General features: G+C 33.4%; 1 long non-coding RNA gene across 1 annotated transcript in view; it reads left to right on the plus strand.

Moving 5' to 3' along the window:
• LOC117167925 overlaps positions 1-11476 on the plus strand; it is a 19275-nt gene extending 7799 nt beyond the window's left edge. Inside the window, exons 2-3 of the long non-coding RNA XR_004466446.1 lie at positions 6323-7441; positions 10301-11476. This is a non-coding gene — a long non-coding RNA (uncharacterized LOC117167925). The remainder of the gene's footprint in view (positions 1-6322; positions 7442-10300) is intronic.
• The last annotated feature ends 3221 nt before the right edge of the window (positions 11477-14697 follow it).

A 14697-nucleotide genomic window follows, 5' to 3' on the forward strand; every position in this document is an offset into this window, starting at 1 on the left:
GTTTTCACACCTCCGCTTGGGGGTTAATTCCTTCGGGACCACCCCTGGACAATTGTCCGCGACTGCCTATTTATTTTTGTAACCATATTCAGCAGAAAACCTATATATATATATATATATATATCATACCTTACATTTCGTTTGAAACCACTATAAATCTGTAAAAGTATATATGTATTTTAGCTACAAACTGTATATTAATTAATACAATCTGTAACTGATAAACACATGTTATAATAGTTACTTAATTTTAGCGTTTTCGAGAAAAATTTAAGGTATTATAATTGACAATATACTATTTTTTTTTTCTAAGGAAATCTCAAAATTCTTTATAAAATGGACAAATTGGCTTTATCCTCTGCTTGATTTTATACAGAATTTTTAATTTTGATAGCATTCTACATTTTAAAGAGAAAAATGTTTAGCTCTGTCATAATTAAAATAAATAAAACTTATCAGTCATTAAAAAATTGGTGAACATGAAACTTTTTCCTGTAATGTATTAAAATTATAAGTCATTATTTATTATTTATAGCATATAAATAGCTATGTAACGATATAATATTTACAATTTTAATTTAAAAAATAAATAATTTCCATTATATAACTACTCACTAATAATTGTGAATCATTAGAATAGTTATATAATAAACACTTAATATTTGAGTGGTAAATAAATATGCAGTACATCATTTACATTTATGGTAACTCCTGTAATTGTAACTGTGGTGGTAACTCATTTTTAAATTCTCTAACTTGAGCATTTACCGACGCGGAACGTCTGAAAATGCCGAAAACTGCGAAATAACTCCGAGGAGTTGACCCACAAACCAAGAGAGCGCTTTTAGCAGTCGGATTTTGACGGAGTCTCTTATTCCATTACACCTGAAATATTTCCACCGTATCACGAGTGGATGGGTCCAGTTCGTGCCCGTGCCCCCCCCCCCCCCCCCCCCCCCCACCACTGAAACCAGTGTGCGCGCTCAGCCAGTGAGCCTGGGTGAGTTCAAGTGGTTCGAACTCTTCATGTTCACGTTACAGTACACTGAACAGCATAACAGGTATAAAATTGTGCGCAATTATACAGCATTTCGTTTGTTGATTTATTTATAAATGTTCAAATGGAGTCGAATGAGCGATTTGCAGATGTAAAAAAGTGTTGTGCTTGTAGTGTCACATTTATGCAGCAAAGCTCTCTAAATAAACATTTTAAAGAAGTGCACGGTGTGATTCAACTGAAGACTTGTACTGTGTAATTACAAATTAAATTTGTAATTTATAAATTTTTATTAGGCCTCTATAGATTTAGTCTAAAGAATATAATCGTTTAAGTTATTTTCAATTTTAACTGCAAAAGTTATTTTATTTTAAATAAGTCGGGTAGACCAGGGCAAACTTAATCATAGGAACAAAGCATTCAACGTTTGTCTTTTAATGGTATAATATTCCCTCACTTTGAATAACTCAGTTTCATATATGCAAGCAATGCAACGATTCTCTGAGTATTGATTACAATTATGTAATAGGACTTGTATGATAGGAGAACTGTTTAGTATAATAAATTTAATAAATTTCTCTAAAATATTCTTAGAAATCTTCGGAATCTTTGAAATCTTTTCAATTTTTTGAAATTTATAAAATCTACGAAATCCCTTTGAAATATTTTGAAATCTTGAAAATCTTGAGAATCGCGAAAATTCCTATGAAAGCTGTCGAAATATTTCTGTAATCTTCTGTACCCTTTGCCATATCTTTGACTCATTGGAAATAATAAAAATCGCCTTGGAATCTTTGGAATCTCTTTGAATATTGCAGAATAAATAAAATGTTGGAAATCTTTGTGAAACCTCTTTGTGATCTTTTTGAAGACCTTGTGAAATTTTTCGAATCTCTAAAAACTTGGGCTGAATCATTAAAATCTTGTTACATGTTTTCAAAACATGGAAATTTCTATTAAATGTTTCAATATCTTAGAAATCCCTATTGAAAATTTCGAAATTTCTTAAATCTCCTCAAAATGTTTGAAATCTGTAAAATATTGGAAATCAGTATGAAATTTTTGTGAAATCTTTTATATCTTCCGGGAATCTTAGAAATATTTTTTTATTCTCTGAAATCCTTTGAATCATAGAAAACAATGTGGAATCTTCTTGTAATCTTTTACAATTTTTGCGTTATCTCCCAAATAATTGAAATCATAGACAACTATATAAAATTTTTGTGAAATGTTTTAAATCTTGCTCGAATCTAAGGTTTAATCTTTCAAATCTCCTTGCATTTTCCGAAATCTTCGAAATTTCCTCAAATTCATTTCTAAATTTGTGAAATATTAAAAATCCCTGCGGTATCTTCATGAAATATTTCAAAGTCTTTGGAAATCTTGGAAATCCTTGTGAAATGTTTGTAAAGTATTCGAAATATTGCCAATTTCTGTTGCGATTTTTGAAATCCTTTAAAATCTTAGAAATTATTTTTAAAGCTTGCTGAAATCATTTTGTAATTTCTTAAAATATTCGCGACATCTTTGAAATCATGGAAATCACTGTAAAATTTCTAAAACATCCTCAAATCTTTTGAAATCTTAGAAACTTCTATTAAAATCTGTGTGAAATTTAATGAAATCTTTGAAATAATTTCAAGCACTGTAAATTGTTTATAAAATTATTTGAAATTTTGTGAAATCATTGTTGACTTTTTGAAATATTTGTGACATTTTTGCGAGAACTTGGAAATCTTTTGAAATCCCTGTTTTTAATACCAGTTCTGTCAATTAGGAACTTCATAATAATTCCAGCAACATAACTAATTATTTGACCAATGTTAGCATTAAGTTTAACAAATTCAAAGCTTTCAAACTGTATGATTATTGATGTCCTGGGTGTGACGACAAGTTTCCGGACCTGAAGTCTTTGTACAGCCATACGCGACTGGTTCATGAGAAGTTTGAAGTATGTCGCGTGTGTTGCGAAAGTTTCAGCAACAAATGCACACTGAACAGGCATCTGAAAAATATCCATGTCGCTGAACGAGAAGAAAAGGATTCCTACAAGGTAATCTGCCATTCAGGTGACACTTTATGGAAAACAGCATTAGCATTAGACCAACACATGAAAAGTGGCCAGCAAAGCCATTCAAGACAGCATGATAGCGGCTATTGATACCTGCAAGTGGCGCGTACAGTCATCATCAACAGGGAAAAATCCTTACATCGTAGCAATTAATATATCAAGTAGTTTTTTAGGGTGTCCTCTTGCGTGTCCTGAATGTAGTATCTGCGTGCATCAGTTTACGTGCTCGCGTGTTGACTTCATAGTTAAAGGCATTTTTTGTAAGCATTTGCATGCATGTGTACGCAAATCAAGTTTGAATACCATTCCTAGACAACGAGCATATGTTACTTCGGCCTTGGAGGAGTACAACAAAATTGTCCAAGATTCTCAAGGGTAGTCAGTTCACGTAGGAGAATCAGTGTCAATTTAAACTCGTATTACAGCATTTCTTCATTCAACGATGGATGCTACCAGCAGTGCTTCGAATGAAGCTTTATCACAAGCAGCCAAGAAAATCGAAGAAGCCTTCGAAATTCTAAAACATGGCCAAGTAAAATCATCAGAAGAGTCACACCTGTCTATACCTAGTTTTCCTGTACACCCTAATCTACCGAGCCGCAAGAATATAGAGCATCAACGCTTCCATTCGACAAAAAAGAAGCAAAAACCATGTCATCGCAGTCTGTCAAAACAAACTGACATACAGAAGCTCTCGATTCAAGCAGCTATGAATTTAGTAGGTTGGTCTAGCGAAGTTATTCACACTGCTTGTGATCATGATTATCATTAATAATCATATTATATTTTAAAGCGAAGATCAATGTATTTAATTTACATTGAATGAATGATTGAATTAATTTAATGCGAACTTGAATTTGATGCACGCGGGTGTTTGAAGGATAAAAAATCTGTTGAATTGCGAATTTAATTATTATCAACGAATTTGGTTAGAAAAGACAGAATATTGTTTGTTTGTAAAGTTAATTTCAGCATTAAGATTACATCCTATTAGCGCAATGGTGATAGGTAATAATGAAAATTTGTCATCCGATATTATTAGTTTATTATATAAACAAATGAATAATGTCGGCATTTATAATTGAAAATCTGTTTAAAACACAAATTATGTTGTCATGAATGTTTGAGGAGAAAAAAGATTACGGATCTCGATGTTGCGACGTCAAAATTAGTTTTAAGAGTTTGAACAAAATTTTTATATAAACTGAAAGGAATGCTGAAATAAAGAAATGTACATATATAAATAGAGGTAATTATTCTTGTGACCTATTGTGTCCTCGTTCGAATTAAAATAAATTTAGACAAGAAAATGTTTTCAGGAATCTTATTATGGCAATATTGATGTTTAATGAATATTTTTTAAATTGTAGTCGAAACATTTTTGGGAAAATTAAAAAAATAAATAAGCTATATAAAGTCTTTATTTATCTGTAACAGTTGAAGAAATTAAAGTGTAAAGATCTTAGTTACGTGACAGATAGTGTTGGTTATTTTGTATGATAGTTATTAGAGCGTTAAACGTTTCCGTTGATATTTGCATGCAGTGTATTGGAATTCTTGTTAAATTCTAAAGAAGTTCATTTGCAAATGCAAGCTTACCTCGTGAAAAAGCAAAAACACAAATCTCTAAACTTTTTTTAATCTTTCCTAAATTGTGCTCTGATATATGTGTTAGTTACTTTCTGTGACAGAGCGTGTAACATTTTCGTTCATACTTGCAGACAGTGTAATGTCTGTTATGCTGTAAGTGGTAAATGCTGTATAATTGCGCTCAATTTTATACCTCTTGTGTTGTACAGTGTATTGTAACGTGAACATGAAGAGTTCGAACCGCTTGAAGTCTGCCGGGCTCACTGGCTGAGCGCGCATACTGGTTTCAGTGGTGGGGGGCACGGGCACGAACTGGACACATCCACTCGTAATACGGTGGATATATTTCAGGTGAGAGGTTAGGAAGGAGTGATGAGAAAAAGTAATCTGTCCACGTGCACGATTGCAGTTTTGTTCGGACCTAGTCGAATTAAGGCATTTATTTCGCCTATTATTTTTTTCTAAAATAAAAGGTCCTGAAAAATATGGATCAAATTTCTTTTCTTTTATTATCATACTTGTCAAATAAACTTAATCTCCCGATTGGAAAAACCTCGGATTTTGTTTCCGATCCTAATACAATTTTGATTTTTCTTTCGCCTTTTGGATTCGCTCAAAAGCCATTGATTGACAATTATCCAGTTTTTCGAAAAGATCTCTTAAATAACCAACATATGTTTTATCTGGCAGTTTCGTTGAAAAACTGGATGGTATATTGGCCTCTTTTCCAAATACAAGGCTATAAGGGGTGAAGCGAGTGGCTTCATGGTCACTGGTATTATAAGAAAAAAACAGTGTATCTTAACCATTCATCCCAATTTTTTGAACCCTCAAAACTTCTGAAATACTCTATTAGAGTATGATGACTCCTTTCAAGCGAACCTAAACTCTGGAGATGATATGCGACTGGTTGAATCTTTTTTATTCGGAATATTTTGCAAAAGGTCTTCATTACCTTACTAATAAGATTTGATCCTTGATCGGGACAGCCATATCGAGAAATAAACTGCTCGGCTATATCATGTGCCAATGTAACTCAATCGATATTACAAGGGCCCTACTAGATCTATTTGAATTTTTTCGAAGGGCTCCTTTGGAGTATCTGTGATGACCATAGGTTGTCGGGTTTCCCCGTGGGCTAACTTGTTTCTCTGACAAGTTTGGCAGGTTCCTACAATTCTTTGTACATCCGCTTTCATGTTTCCCCAATAATATTTATCTCGTATTTTCCAATATGTTTTGGGCATGCCCTTGTGACCTCCGACTACTGAGTCATGGAATTCTCTAATAATTTCATCTCGCTGAGTTATTGGTGGAATAATTAGTTCACCTGAAGAAACTACTATTAACAACCCAGTTCCAGAGAAGTGTTGTCTAAAGACCTGTTCAACAGCAGTCCATGATAAATTTGAAAAATTATTTCCATATTTAGGTACCTTGACACTTTTCACATTTAATTTAATCATAGCTGTTTTCATTGCTAACACAGTTTTAGAGACTTGATTTAGAAAGACTTGATCACCTTTTTTTCATGCATAATCAGACTAAAAATATATCTATTATTTTTCAAGAAAACTATTACTTCACCAGCATGAGAATTTTCTTTTTTAATTTCATCCGGAAACAATAGCTTATGCTCTACTAATTCCCTGTTTGCTTCACAGGTATTATGACCATCTGCAGAGATAAAATGGACTGTCTGTCCCTTGCCCATGTATAATTTATCGTTACTGTAACTTATACATGCTTCAGACCCTACTCGGACAGAAATTTCTTCACGAGGACAACTATCGGTGTCACCACTGTTGGAGTCTGCAACCATTGAGTCTTCCTCACCATTTACACGGGCACCATCTACACCAGAAATATAATTTTCCAAACTATCTACATCGTCGACATGTTCCCATCCTCGCGAGAGTGACGGAAAATCCACCATCCCTTGGCCATTGACCAGGACATTATGCCGATAACCTCTTGAATATGTGGACCACCAGACGTAGTAATGTGGAGCACGAGGTTCTTGATAGTCATTCTGAGCACACTCTACAGCATTTTCATGTTGTATTGGAGTCTGAATCGTCAGAATCCGATTATGATGGCTATTCTGAGCATACTCTGCAGCATTTTCATGTTGCATCGGAATATTAAACACTCCGTCAAACAGTTCTTGGACACAGTTATCCGGACAGACAACTCGATCCCCCTCTCCGTCGGAAACAAGACAAACACGTTCTCGACCGGCCGTAATCGAAGCGGACCCATCCAGCTCAACCGAAGAAGACGACGAGTCACCGTCACCTTGTGGTGGATTCCTCGACAAGGCATCAGCATTAGAATTTATCCTCCCAGGTTTTAGACTATTACATAGTCATACTCACTAAGTTTTATATGCCATCGAGTTAATCTTGAAATAGGATCTTTCAACTCATGCAACCATACAAGAGGTCTATTGTTTGTTACTAAAAAAAAACTTCACCCATATAAATAAGGTCTAAAGTGTTTTACACAAAACACTATTGCAAGTAACTCTTTTTGAATTGTTGAATAGTTGATTTCAACTTTCTGAAGGATTCTAGAAGATATGCAATGGGTAAATCCTGACTAATAGGTCCCTGACTCAAAACACCACCAAGAGCGTAATCCGATGCATCAGTTGTTAATACAAAAGGTTTCGAGAAATCAGGATACTGCAATAAGGGTTCCGAACAAATTGTATCTCGCAGAATTTCAAAAGCTGATTGCTGCTCATTTTTGCATTTAAATTCGACCTTATCTTTTAAAAGGTAAGTCAGAGGTTTTGGAATTTTTGCGAAGTTATTGATAAATTTCCTATAGTATCCTACGAGACCTGAAAATTGTTTTATGTTCTTCTTCCCTTTTGGAACAGGAAATTTTTGTACAGCCTCAATTTTCTTGGATCGAGTTTAACACCCTCCCGAGTAATAACATGTTCTAAATATGTTATCTCAGGTCTCAAGAAAAACCATTTCAGAATGTTCTTCCAACGAAGAAGCACAAACGACTATGTCGTCCATGTAGACAAATAATTGTAGGCCGGTCAAAACCTGGTCCATCAGTCTTTGAAAGGTTACTGGAGCATTTTTTAGTCCAAAAGGTCCTCCCAAATAATCTAAAATCTTAACAATATTTGGCAACGGATAAGCATTGCTTACAGTTCGTTCATTCACGCCTCTGTAATCTATTACCATTCTCCACCTTTTGTTCCTTTGTGAATCAGGCTTTTTAGGAACACTCATTGCATGAGAATTATTTGGTGAAACGGAAGGTTGAACTATTCCTGCTTCGAGCAACTGTTCAGTTTGTTATAATATTTCATCTCTGTGTACGGGAGGATGACGATAATCAAAACCATAATCATAACTTAATGACCATAATCAAAACTTTTTACATAACCCTCAACTATATTAGGCCCATTCATTGATAACTGTACTAATTGTTTTGTCCTTGAACGTAATTTAATAGTGGAGTAACCCGTCAATGGAAAATTTTCATCACCCAGGTGAAGACTGTCATCTACAAAATTAAGAATGGTTCGCTGTTTCCGAAGGAAGGTTATCCCTATCAGTCCATCCTCAGTTATATGAAAAGCTTTTGAAACTACATGGAAGGATGTTTCTACACCTCGGAGTAGCATTTTAACTTCGCCTTGTGTTGGAATCATCTTGGATCCGATTCCAATCAAATTTAAAACACGTTCCCGATTAGTTTTCATGTGTGAATCCAAAGCTGTTTCCTTAATTAAATTTACGCTAGCGCCCGTATCTATCAATAAGTTTGCTTTCCCTTTCTGAAAAAAATAATGTAATTCTACTACCATTGTGGGCTCTATACCATTATTCTCCCCGAGTTTGAGAACGGCGCGGCTTGAGAGGATCCGGTTTCCTGAGGCATCCTGCTCTCTGTAGGATGACCCTGTTTCGAGTTTAAATGTTGATTCTTAAAATCTTGGTGTCGCATTCTTTCTCTATCGTGCTTCGCTTTCATTTGACAATTACTAATATCATGATTCAACCTAAAACAATAGGTGCAATTTTCCCTCTCATTGTCTTGGTTTACATTATATTTTTTTTCGTTTAGGACACTCACGCCGAAAATGACCTGTTTCTTGACAATCGTAATATTGAATATTCTTTTTCTTGTTTACATTTTCCTTAGTACTAACATGCGTTATCCTTTTACGAGGATTTGATCCCATTTTAAAGTCTGAATCCAAATCAGGTTTAATTTTTCCTATTTCTTCTGAATAAGCCCTATCCCAGCTTTTAAATTGAATGTCTTCTTGAGATGCTATCACTATTGCTTCATCTAAAGTACAAGGATTTTTACGTTTTATTATCGCGAATATCTCTCGATTTAATCCCCTCATGAAAGTAGCTGTCGCGCTTTCTGTATGTGTTTCTATTCTTTCATTCCCTTTTACCCCTGGAGTTTTTTTCCAAAGTTATATTAATTAATCCATCCAATATTTGATTAACCCGTACCGAAAGGTCGCTTATGATCTCGTTTGGCTTTTTAACAGCCATAGTTAGTTCTTGTGATAATTGAGTGATGTCTAATTTTGGTAAATAAATCCTCTCAAGTTTTTAAAAATATTTCTTCAAGAGTGATTACTGCCCTATTTTGAATATGTTTACGCGCAGCTCCTATTACCCTGGTTCAAATAAACATAGTCAAGCAAGGAATTTCGTACATCATCACCATGCTTCGGGCCATCTGACAATGTTTCACAAACATGATGACGGACATATTAGTACCATCAAACTCCGGAACCATGTCTCGTACCAACCTGGTTGCATTTAAAAGAGCTTGCGCCCTTATTGGTCCTAAAAGTGTAGGATTATTTTGTTCTATTTCGCGCTCATCTGGAACAGATCGCAACTGTTCATTAGATTCATAAGGTTCCTTTGAAACATTTCTAGTACCATTAATACCATTATCAATACTACTACCAACGGGATGAGGCTAAATCAGTGTTTCGCTAGAATTATTCCTATTAGTTACATTATTATCACATAATCTATTTCCTAGAATTTCTGTTTCCTTTTTCATATTTTTAACAGGATTTTGTACCCCCCCTTGCGCTTCTAAGACCAGATTGCTTCGCAAAACGTGGCATTTTTATAATCGGACTTACTTGGACTTTACATTTAGCTGAATTTTGTCACTTTTGCTGACGGTTTCCTATCGCTCCACGGCCTCTTCATCTAACGGAGATTCTTGATATATAACTGATAATCCAATTTCTTCTTAATCCGGAAAGCAGTCTTCTATTCTTAAAAACCATGAAATTTTTTAGATCTCCTAGAAGATAGGACCCTCGGCTCAGTAATCCTTTTCCATACCAGGCTAGTTGCCTGCTTCAAATATTTCTTTCTACGTTCATTCCACAACTTAATAAAATTCTCAAAATTCTTTAAGCCTACGATTGACAAGGAATAACTGGTGGCTCTATTCAATCGTTTACAATCTAGATGCTATTAACAACACCCTAGCTACCGGGAGAAAACCCACCCAAAACCCTGGTAGAAGATTGTGGCTTTTGAAATGTTTAATTTTTGAGAATTATTTGTCCTTAAACTTCTGTTTTTCACATATGCACTTTATATTTATTGTAATTGCAGGAGACCAGTAGGCACATGCTCTGGAGCAACGCAGAATTTATAGTAACCCTCTCGTAGATAAACTTCAATACAAATCCAGCCTTCGCTCTATCATCATAGATACGACATAGTTGTAGCGGTTCACAATTCGGATTCGAAAGGAGTTCAACCAATGTCATCAACAAGGGATTTGGATCAGTCATTTCTAAATATAGTTTCTTACTAATAATGTTTTAAGTGACTAAAATAGATTTAAAAGTAATTTTCACTTTTATCTTTACACTGTTCCACTATAAAAAGAGGGAAAATAAACTCAATTTAGTCTTCAGTGTTTATCTGGCACTAGTTATCACTTTCAAATTTAAATGTTCCCTCGGCGCACAGAATCCCACCGCTGTCGCCAATTTGTTACGTCTCTGGCGCTGTAGTAGAATACTAATTCTACTGTAGTCGGACGCTGATTCATTGTTGCCGTTGAATGATTAAAATCATAATCGGGAGAACACACAGGGTTTAAAATCAAAACTCGATTTAGCTTGTCACTTTAAAGTATATTATTAAATGCATTACAGTTATTAATGTTTCATCGTTATACACTATGTGCACATATAAATGTATATCTACCAAACAATTTAGTTGGTTGTTACACAATTTCTGATTCACAAATTTATAATTTGTTTTATAAAAGTCGGCAAGAGCCGGTCGCGACTACTCGCTTCGCGTTTAAATAGTTTTAATGTTCTACTTTGAAACTTGACTTTAGTGATGACTTCATGGGATTTTCCGATCGTTTACCCAATAATAAAGTAGATAATTTTACTCCGCCTATAGGAAATGAGTCATAATGTGACTCATTCGATGATTGAAATATAAACATTCGTAAGTCCAAAGTCCTTAGTTATTGCGTTTTACATTTGTCTTATTGCGCCTTAATGTCATAATGGATACTTAAATAGTACTATGACTCATATTTGGTACTAAGAATAGCGATGACCTAACGTTGCATTTATTCTAAGTATAATTATTATCCCGGTAACAAGTGTTGAATTTAAAAAAAATTAAGAATATGTATTTCTATGAATATGCGATTTTTACTCCGTCTTAAAGTTCCCCAGCGGGAATAAAAAAAGTGCAAATCCTATTCCTCTCAATCAACTTAGTAAAATTTAACGAAAGCATTTATTTAACCGATTTTTTATTATTAAATCTTTGTATAACCTATAAATTCGAAAAATAGTCAAATTTATATTTATTTATATTTTAATAATTTATTTAAACGTCTTAAAAATGCAACAGAAAAATCTCTGCAAATGTGTAAATCTAAATAATTTTAACTCTAAAGAGGCAGAGTTGAATTGGTGAGAATTAAAATTTCAGAATTCACATTCCGCATGAAAGAATTAAAACAAGTTATTATACATATTTTGTGAACTTATTAGAAGGAATTAAATAAAATGAAAATATGACCACTTCTGAGGAATAAAAAATATCTCTGTGAGGTGCGTTACCGATACAATTAGAAGGAATGAAATATATTGAAAACACGTTCTCTTTGGGAGAATAGAAAACTGTGTCGCGGTCGCTATGGAAATAGAAGTGAATAAGTTTATGAGGTATCTTATTCCTGTTGTGGCATTTTAGACAAATGGAAAAATCGCGCATTCAAAATAATAGAATAATCTTCACTTTTGCGCTGAAATCTGAAAATATTAATTTTTCTCTATTCTACGCTTATTACCGGGATCTTAACCTTAAGGCAGAGAGACGTATTGTTTTGACTTATATTGCTTATTTATTGCCATCTTGTAACATTTATATAACTTTATTCTGCTTTAGTCACATCACGCATATCCGTGAACTAATTTGAATTCTCTCGCTAATCTGTCATCTTGGTCATGCGCGATAGAATTTACTTCTCGACTTTTGCATTGTGTGAGGGCGCAATCACATGGAGATAGATTAGTAGAATAGTGGAACAGTTTTTACCAATGGGGTGCCTGCACAAGCTCTAGCAGTCACCTCATTAGTCAAAACTGTTCCACTATTCTACTAATCTATCTCCATGGGACTGCGCCCTCACATATCACACTGTTGTAACGTTGCCGTAAGCCGCAAGCCGTTACGTCACCTAGCAAAATACCTGCATGCCGAGGGCACAGCAATAATATCAATTGCATGGGACGAATCTTTCTATTTTCATATCTTGGCAAAAAATGATCTCCCTTTTTCAAAAATAACAAAATGTAGCTTATTAAGGGACTTGCTTATCAACGAAATGGATCTGAAAAAAATTGTTAAAAACATGTATTATCGTTGAAAAAATTGGGGTACATAAATTCTGAAATAAGAAAATAATTAATAAGCTAAATAGTGTAACAGATACAAAGAAACTATATTGCGAACTTTCTGCATTATTTTTAACTCTATTATATAAAATGTATGTTATATTTATTTATACACCGCGGTCTGGGGCTGCTTATTCAGATATTGCAAAATAGAGTACAAATCTTATTTTTAATGATTACTTTAATATTTGTTTCTTATTTTGCACTACATTTTATTCTTAGCCAGCCTGAAAAATGTAAATCATTTCCATAAATTTATGTTATTACCATTCGTAATATGAATTATTATTGGAACAAAAGCATTTTCATTGTCTTATTTTTATAATTAAAAAAATGCGTATTCTATTAAAATAAGAATTATTATTCAACATTTTATTGCAACTTGTGTCGTTTTTCCATAAATTTAATTTGCTTATATTCAATGTAGATATAATTTAGGCGGAAAATACTTTTAAATAAAATGTAATTGTATCTTGCGTCCTTTTTCCAAGATGTTTATTTTTGTACTTTTAATATAGTTTTATAACCAGAATTCATAACAAACTTGTAGATGTTTTTTGATTAAAGATCTTTTGTCTTTTAATTTTTTTCTTTTCTTGTGTAGTTTTTCTAAAATTGAAGTTCTCGACATATTCATAATTGTACTTAAAAATTAATTTCCTTGATCAAAAATACAAGTATTGTTTTCTTTAGCGAAATAGAAACGTTCTATTAATTCCAATTTCAAGCATTACAAAAAAAGTTAGATATCTGAAGTCATCGAAACCCGTAGATTCCGAATTATTATGTTTTAGGCTGTTAACTATGAAATTAAAAAAATGTCCTTCTAAATTTTAATCCGAAAGCTTAACAAAGGACCCTTGAGTGTCCACTACTCTATTGAGATAGCCTCTCTGCTTGTTATTTATGATCATATTCTTATTTCAATTTCGGAAAAGATATTTTAAAGCCTTCAGAACATTTAAACGAGCTTCCTGGAGCTTTAAAATTATCTACCTGAATGCCTGCGGAGAATTTCTCTGAGCTTCTTTGACCTAATGAATTTTTAGTATATACTCAAAGATTCTTTTCGGTAGGGTATCCACTATTCTCGCCGAGGGCACTGAGCTTACATTTTCACTAAAATCTATATCATCAAGAGCATACGGATCCAACTTTTCGATTTTTTCCAATTTTTAGATATATCGTGCCTTGACGTCTCCAGACAATTTTCCAAAATATTCAATCTGCATTTCGAAAAAACAAAAACAATTTTAAAAAACGACAGCAACACATGCAAACTATACCCTAGTAACACCGCATATTTCCTCAATATTTTTGCCATATTTCCTGCAATTTCCGCAATATAACAGGGAATATGGTAGAAATATTGCTGGAGTGTCTCCATGTCCTTTTTCTGATTGTTTAATTGTTTTAAGAATTACAATATTTGGGAATATTTGATCCTTTCTCATATTCAAATACTTCAGAAATATGTTTCGTTTTGAGGTTAAAAAATACTTAATTCGAAATTGCAGGTACATTTCATTATAAATCTAATGATAATATTGAAAAGAAAATTCTAATTCTCCAAAATTTGTCAGAAACGTTTACACTGCTTAATATATTAGAATATTATCATAATTTTATATAATTTCCGAAAGTTATTCGGTATACTAACAACGACAACAACGAAGAAGACAGACAGATAACGACGTAAAAACTTTTTTTCCGACTCAGGAGGATTCAAAACGTCGTCTTTTGGTGAAATCCGCGATAGTAAGTTTTCATATAAAACTAGTATCTTCTCATTACGGATGAGAATGTAATAATTAATTATTTTTTGTACAATCAAAATTTGAAATTTCGATTTTTTTAAAACAAAATTCAACAAGTTGTTTTAAAAATCTGGTAGGGCCTCAAAAAAGTAAGTTTTTCTTTTCTTGAATTTTTCCCATATCACTGTTTTTTCGGCTTCAAATGTTTATTTTCGTTTTGTTTTTTGGACCTTGAAAATGCTATAACTTTGGTAATTTTAATTTTACAGAATAAAGAAATGGGGATTAATTGTTCGCATTTTTGTCTGCTATGAAG

This window comes from Belonocnema kinseyi, chromosome 2 (assembly GCF_010883055.1).
Source record: "Belonocnema kinseyi isolate 2016_QV_RU_SX_M_011 chromosome 2, B_treatae_v1, whole genome shotgun sequence".
Lineage (NCBI taxonomy): Eukaryota > Metazoa > Arthropoda > Insecta > Hymenoptera > Cynipidae > Belonocnema > Belonocnema kinseyi.